The sequence below is a fragment of the Podarcis tiliguerta genome (genome assembly GCF_965153285.1).
Source record: "Podarcis tiliguerta genome assembly, chromosome: 8".
Taxonomy (NCBI): domain Eukaryota; kingdom Metazoa; phylum Chordata; class Lepidosauria; order Squamata; family Lacertidae; genus Podarcis; species Podarcis tiliguerta.
Window position 1 is genome coordinate 51661446 of NC_139541.1, and position 8183 is coordinate 51669628.

The window sequence follows — 8183 nt, forward strand, 5'->3', positions numbered from 1 at the left end:
AAGGAAAGCCTTGGCCCTGCAATAATGGGCTCCTCCCCCCCCCCAATTTTTTTATTATTCAAAGCAGGTAGGAAAGCTATGCCTTGGCTCTCAGAAGTTCAGGAAACTGTTAAACAAAAATTTACTGTGCATCTAGTCAATAGTCTCTTTCACCCTGACAGAGGAAGTCAGTGTGACTCTATTGTTTCAGAGCAAACTAAAAAGAGAAAGTGTATCCAAAAGCCCCTGAAATCCCACCCACCCCATAATGCAGGGTTCCATACTGAGGTGCCAACTTCTTAATAGAACTGGGAGTGGGGGAATGTGCAATGCCATGTGACATCATTACGTCATGCGTACGACATCATGCGATGCCCTCACGTGTGCACAGTGCCGCAAGGAGGCTGGGGCAGAGCTTGAATATTGAGGGGGCTCAGCCCCCTTCAAAAAACACATTGTCTCACATTGCCCCTGGGAACTGCCTCATCGTTTTCCATATTTATAATTGTTCAAAAGTAATTAAACTCCAATAGGATTAAAGCAATATAAAAGCATATTTGTTAAGATACAAATATTAAAAAGAGCACAGCACTATTAAAAGTCCTTTGTTAGACCCGTGTTACTTATACCTGCCCTTTAAATAAGGTTTCCTATTGGGGGGCATGCCTTTAAGGTGGCATTAAAGGAAAGCAGAGAGAAGCCTTTGTATGGCAACCCTCTGACCCCATCTAGTTCTTTCAGTAGTACACTTTAAAAGTAGCCATGTAGCGGATGGGAGGAACGGAGTGTGGATTGCCATGCGATGTAGAATGGCAGTTGGGAAAGGAAAATAGAATTTGGGGCAAGGGAAAGAGTGGCTGGCTGACTTGTAGGAGGGGGGTTGCACTGCAACGTCCCATTGCAGATCCCACTCATCACTTCCCTGATAATCCAAATGCCACACATTTCAAACTAATCCATCACCACCATCTATCACAATACAAAGAAGAGGAGCTCTATCCAAAGATGCTACAGAACAGGAAAACCCAACCTGGGCTGGCCCAGGACGTTTTGCCACTTGAGGTGAAACAGAAAATAGCACCCACCCCTCACCAATAGCTACCTCACCAAGCCAGTGTGAGAGCCAGTGTGGTGTAGTGGTTAAGAGCAGTGGACTCGTAATCTGGGGAACCGGGTTCGATTCCCCGCTCCGCCACATGCAGCTGCTGGGTGACCTTGGGCCAGTCACACTTCTCTGAAGTCTCTCAGCCCCACTCACCTCACAGAGTGTTTGTTGTGGGGGAGGAAGGGAAAGGAGAATGTTAGCCGCTTTGAGACTCCTTAAAGGGAGTGAAAGGCGGGATATCAAATCCAAACTCCTCTTCTTCTTCTTCTTCTTCTTCTTCTTCTTCTTCACATGGGTGTAGTCCTCCACCCAGTGGCAAGGGGGGTGCAGTGGGTGCTGGCTGCCCCGGATACTGAGGGGGGTGGCAAAATAATAATAATAATAATAATAATAATAATAATAATAATAATAATAAATTATTTATACCCCGCCCATCTGGCTGAGTTTCCCCAGCCACTCTGGCAAAAATATGTGTGTGTGTTTTATTTGAAAATGGGCTCACGACACTTTTTTTTGAAAAAATTACTCCTGCAACCCCCACACCGCCCTTCCTATGCCACTGGTAGCTAGGTGATGTGGGGGGCATTTGGCACCACACCACGGGGGCCTGCAGCATGCCTGAGCCATGCGTCTCTCCTGAGGGCGAGGTGGTGGGCAGACTACCTGCAAGCTCCACGCTGCTTTTTCCAGCAGTGCGGGGCTTGAGTCTGACCACCACCTCAGCTGCCCTACAGCTGAGGGGGAGGCTGTGGAGAGGCTCCATGCAGCCTTGGCTCGCCCCGCCCCCATGGGCAGCTCGCCCCGCTGCCGGCTGCTGGATGCACGCGCCACACCATGCACCTGAGCGGCTAGCTACACTGCTGTCTCCACCTCCTGAGGCTAGTGAACTACAGCTCCCATCATCCTCCCTGACAATGGGTTGTGCTGGTTGTACTCTAACAAGATATGTAGAGGGGTACATTGGTTGTCCCTGCTAGAGAAATAGAGTGCAGTGGTACCTCAGGTTACAGACGCTTCAGGTTACAAACTCTGCTAACCCAGAAATATTACCTCGGGTTAAGAACTTTGCTTCAGGATGAGAACAGAAATATTGTGGTGGCGGCATGGTGGCAGCGGGAGGCCCCATTAGCTAAAGTGGTGTCTCAGGTTAAGAATAGTTTCAGGTTAAGAACGGACCTCCAGAACGAATTAAGTTCTTAACCCAAGGTACCACTGTAGTATTTTTTTACATATAGAAAACTTGACAGTGTTTGAGTGAAGATGTTCTTAGGATAAAAGGAAGGAAAGGTCTGAGACAGAGCCACATTATTTGAACCACACTGGGCTTTCTAACAAATAAATATATTTTGCAACATCCTTTGGACACAACTGTTCTTGTTTTTGATGCCGGATCAGTGCAGCGCTCTCATCTCAGGTTGCAACAAAGCTATGCATCTGCTCTGTTATCTGTGTCATGCACAAGCACTGTTCACGCTGGATAAAAGACAGGAGAGATGTCAAATGTACATAGTAGAATTAATTGGCATGACAAAATGAACAAACAAGACATAAATGTGAGGGGCCCATGTAAACATGCAACTGGGGAGATTAGATGAGACAGACTACACATGACTCAAGCTAGAAAACTCTTAGGAGATGTTCAACTAACCCTAAGTATCAATTACAGAATCTCTCCACCAAGACACTCGAAGAACAAGCGCCATCCTAGTTTTTTGATTATCTGCTCAGTTTGCCCACTATCCATCTCCATCCCTGGATATCTCTAGGGAGAAAAACATCATGTTGATGAAATCAGCACACCCTGATAGTAAACGATTGGATTTTTTTCTTTAATGAAATACAACAATATTTTTTATTCAAAACTGTGTGTGTGTACCTTGACTCATGGAAATGAGTCAAAGCAAGTTACAGATATATAGAAATGCTAAAACCAATTACAATAAGCACGATCGATAAAAGCCTCTAAAAACCCCACAGATCTAAAAAACAAAACTGATGTAACTTCATGCATCAGATGCAAGCGGGCTCTGGTGTACAAAGGGTAACACTGCAGTAATGCTCCCTTTTATGAGGCGAGCCTTTTCCATACACTTGAGCTGCCCCTCTGCATATTGAACACAGAGCTGAGGCAGGCTTCCCTGAGGGGTAGGCAAACATGTCCATTAGGGCATCTCATTTTCTGTCTTCAGTTCAGTTTGCCCTATTTCTGCATCTATTTGTTATATTCGTTTTAAGCCTTCATAAAAATTCACCAGCATTTTAGGATTTGTCCATTTTGATTCTTTCCATTTTTCATTCTTTCCCCCAATCTTAAATTCAGTTCTCCGCATTTTGCAGCAATATGCAATTAAATCATCAGCATCTCATGAAGATTTGTCAGGATTTAAGTGTGGATTTTTCCTGATATAAACAGACGGGTGTATGTAATTTTGTCTAATGCACACATTTTTACAGTGATTTCCTCCCGTAATCCACTGCCCATTATACGTTATTTTTTCACTAATTCGTGCATTTTTGTGCATACTTTTCACTACAATACACATTTTGGGGGGCTGAAGAACTGCATTGTGAAGTTTAGAGGAGTGTGAGTTTCAAAGGATGGCTGCATTTTGTATTTATTATTTCTGGAGTGAATTAAGTAGGACTCTAAATTTTTGCTCATCCTTGCCTTACATGTGGTCACCAAACAAACAGAAGAGCACCCCAAATAAAAGCGCTCAGGTTCCACTCGCAAGAAATGCTGTGGTTAGGGCCAGCCTAGCCATCTTTTAGGGTGAAGGCTGCAATGGGTGAGGGCATGGTGAGATAGCTGAAGGCAAGGACAGGAGTCTGAATGATGCAGCAAGACTGTTTAAGTATGGGCTTTATGGGATGCGTGCGCGGGGGGGGGGGGAGGATATTTCAGCTATACTCCAAGCTGCTAAATTTATTGGACCAACAATGCTTGTTGCACCAACACCATGCCCTAACTTGTCAGTCTATCACAGCCTTCCTCAACTTGGTGTCCTCCAGCTGTTTTGGACTGAACGCCAGTGTGGCATAATGGTTAGAGTGTCAGATTAGGACCCAGGAGACTAGGGGTCGAACCCCCACTCAGCCATGAAGCTCGCTGGGTGACTTTGGGCTAGTCACTCACTCTCAGCCTAACCTACTTCACAAGGGTTGTTGTGGGGATTAAGTGGGGAGGGCAAGAATTGTGTGTGCTGCCTTGAGTTCCTGGGAGGAAGAGGAGGGATATAGAAATAAATAAATACATTGCAACTCTCATCCACTCCAGCAGCACACCCCGGCTGGACGCCCTGTACATTTTGCTCTACAATACCTTTCATAAATGTACCCAGATCATATAAAAAATTCTTACACTACTTTGTTCTCAAAAGAGACGATTTATGTGCTTTGAGCCTCCAGTGGTGAGATACATTCCTGAAATCAACCTGCTGAACTCTCCTCTAGTTAGTCAGTGGAAAGCCAGCTCCTTATGAAATGCACACACAAAATTTTTTGGAGTGCGGAGGCATCAAAAGGAGGGAACACCATAACCCTTTCCCCACCTCATCTCTTTTCCAAGTCTACATGCAGACCAAACACATTGTTTGCACCCAAAGCAGAGAGGTGGAGAAAGGGTTTGAGCAACCCTAACCCTAACCCATCCTAAAGAAACTTTTCTTGGAGGGAAAAAGAGAAGAAAGGTCAGCTGGGATTCAGGGACATGTATTTGTAAATAATGTGCATTGATTTAGGCCCATATTTTTCGTGGGGGGAAATCTACCTATAGGATTGGAGAGGCTGCAGTGTGCAAATACACATTCAGGGAAGTTACTTTAAAAGGAAGGATAAAGTCAGGCTCCCCCCGTGCCAGCCCTATGCAAATGAGTGAAAGCTATGCAAGAGCACTGTGCCCATCTCCCATTCATTTTCCTGGGTTTGGTGGAGAAACAGCACCCATCCAGTTGTGCCCTGACCCCTTAAAAGTTCTGACATACCCCTTTTGCAAAAAGCATCTTACAGGAACCCAGATATTTTGAATCCTTGCATTGATGCACACTGTGAATTTCAAAAGGCTGACAGTTGCAATGGAATGTCTTATTCAGAATGGTTACAGGCTAAGAATGAAAAGCTCAGCCATGGAGATGGCATGTGTGCTGGGATACAGCTAGCTTTACTTCTAAGTAAATGCAGCTAGGATCCAGCTGTTAGTTGGCAGGTCCTATATATGCAAGAGGCTGAGGGAGGAATCGGGAAGAGCGCATGCTTCAAATCGCTCCATCAAGAATTCACTAGTTCAACCTTCCTCAACCTCCAGATGCCTGCAACTGCAACTTCCAGTGAACAGGGCAATGCTGCCTGGGGGCTGATGGGAGTTGTGGTTTCAAACATCTGGAGAGCACCAACTTGGGAAGAGACTACAGTGGGTGGCCTTGGGACAAGCCATCCTCATCTGCAGCATGGGGCTAATGACACTGACCTACCTAACAGGATTGTTGTAAGGATGACAAGATCACAGTCGCTGTACATTCTAAAGTGCAATACATAAATGCCATTACTTTGCCACATTTTTATTGTTCCTAACAAACTTTTGCCCCCATCTTTTCAACCCTTTCCACAACGAAGCAAAATAGTTACCTGTAATTATTATACAGGTGCCAAGTATCCTGATGATTGGACATAAGCACTTTCGAAGACACCCTCCAAAAATTGTGTGCTGGGGAGCATCAGAGTGCATTGCGTCCTCCGTTTGGGCGGTGGGAATGAATTTCTACCCTATGAGAAAACACTCCGGAATGGGAGCCTTCCCCTCAGATGCTGGATAGGAATATTCATCCAAGGCCTGGATATTTCCTGGAGACATCAAGGAACATCCCCATTTTACAGATTTTCGGGTTGCCGAACACCAGCTCCTCCCCACCACAGACTCGGGCACACGGCAGGCATGGATCGGACCCTTCTGAGCTGATGGCTCGGTACATCTCGAGATAAAATGATCACCAACATTTATGGTCGCAAAGTCCCTGAGCATGCGTAGATGGCACTCTGACCTTCCCAGCTCCCGTTGCAAACTTTCTTTTGAAACAAATTCCTTGCCCCGTCCAGCTCCTTTCAACGCTTGGTGCAACCTGCCCTCACCCCGCACAGAACTTAACAACAGAAATGCATGTGGGAAACACACACCTCCTGGCCCGGAGCCCCCCCCCCCCACTCCGGCACACACACAAACAAGCAAGGAGCCCAAGCGCAAAAACCGTCTTGCGCGCACTTCGCGCGGTTCTGCCTTCCAGCAAAAAAAAAAAAAAAAAAAAAGTTGCGCGAGGGAGCCGCGGGGCAGCCCTGGAAGCTCAAGCGTTAGCTGCAGAAACTTCTCCCCCCGCCCCGAGCCAGGAAGCCCCTGAGGGCAGGGAAGAAATAATAAGAGGGAGAGGGTAAAGAAGAATCAAGCCTCTGGACTCGTACAGATTTGCTCCCCCCACACCAAATCCCGGAGGGATCTCGGCGTCAGGTGGCGAGACTCACTCCTAAGCATGAGTCCCGTTACCTCTCCTTTCCCGGCTGGATCTTACGTGTGGGTTACGCGGGAGTAAAACCCACGGGGCTCGTAACGCAACCTGCTGAATTCAAAAGGGCTTGCTCCCAAGTAAGTGGGTACCGGCTCGCAGCCTTATCCTTTTCAAGAGACAGAGAGAGAGGGGGGGGGTAGAGAGAGAAGTATACCTCGTATAGGCAGAGGATCGGGCTTGCGCGTCTGCCTGCCCGCCCGACTGCGCGCTTCCCGGAACCAAGCTCCACGACACTCCGCGGGACTTGCCCCGAAGTCCGCGTGCGCCTCCATGCACCCAAAGCCCCGCGACCCGGACCTGCCACTGACCTGAGCTGTGCGCCTCCACTGTTCGCGCAAGCCCCGCGCTCAACCGCGCATCTCCGGCGAGCGCCTGGACGTCTTCGCGGAGCGGCAGCAACAACCTGGTCTGGCTCCGTCGGGCAGCGCGTTGCTTTCCCTCCTCCTCCTCCTCCTTGCCCGGCCTCCGGGCGCTCAGCGAGTGGGGAAACTCCGCGGGAGACCCGGGCGCTCATGGAACGGAGCGGAGCCCGAGCTGGGTTGGGCTGCCCGCCGTCCCTCCCTTCCTCGGCGCCGCCGCCGCCTCCTTTGCGCCCGCCCCGTCTCCTCCTCCTCCTGCTCTTGCTCCTTCTCCGCGGCTCCCGGCGAAGTGATGCTCCCCCCCGCCTGCAGGGCAGAACCGAGGCGAGGCTTCCTCCTCCCCCCTCTCCTCTTCGTCTCCGCCATAGCAACATGGTAGGAAAGCTGCCAAACCCGCCCCCCCCCCCGCACCCAGAGGGAGGGAGGGAAAAGATAGGGCTGACGCTGAGACCCACCTCCCCGCAAAAAAATACAAGCCCCTGCTTTTGGGATGCGGCTCGGTGTCCTCCGGGGCCCAGGATGGTTAAGATGGTGCAGCACCGCGCCTGGAAAGCGACTTCCTTGCCTGCCTTCTTCATGCAAATCTGACGAAGGCAAGTCTGCACTCCCTACCCCGCTGCCCGACCGCCACCGCGCCCCTCCGAGGAGCAGGTGCGGAGAAATCCGCCGCGCAACGCGCCCCTCCGACGAACAGGGCGCGCGGGGCAGCAGGCTTGTTCCCTGCGGGGAGAACCTCGGACAGCGCCCTGCTTGGGGGCGGGGAGCGTCGGGAGAGATAGACGCAGCATTTCCCCTCCTCTTCTAAAGTTTTGCACACACAAGAAGACGCTTGCACACACACTAGGTCTTGCTCAACCCAAAGTTGCCAAGAACTTAACTAGATGTTAGAAAGGGGCGTTAATTCCGGGGAGGGGGGCTGGGAGAAGTTAATATGCAGGCAAAGTTTGTCCTCTGAGTCCGTGTGCCTCTCCCTATAAAGAGGCTTCAGCTAGGCAGGTGCAAAGGAAACATATGCCTGTATCCAGAAAGAGAGAGGGATTAACATACGGAGTGATGTACAGATTCTATCTGTACATCTACGTTTCAGTGTTTAGAGTGAAGCATCACACTCTCCAACGCACTGGCTACAGCAGGATCTAATGAATTTTGATCAAAAGAGGGAGGCTTGCTTATTACAAAAAAGATATT

General features: G+C 49.1%; 1 protein-coding gene across 1 annotated transcript in view; it reads right to left on the reverse strand.

Moving 5' to 3' along the window:
- Positions 1-7748, reverse strand: part of CHST8 (carbohydrate sulfotransferase 8) — a 236719-nt gene extending 228971 nt beyond the window's left edge. The window contains exon 1 of the mRNA XM_083452942.1: positions 6945-7748. The gene's annotated coding sequence lies outside the window, so the exon portion shown is untranslated. The remainder of the gene's footprint in view (positions 1-6944) is intronic.
- Between the last annotated feature and the right edge of the window lie 435 nt (positions 7749-8183).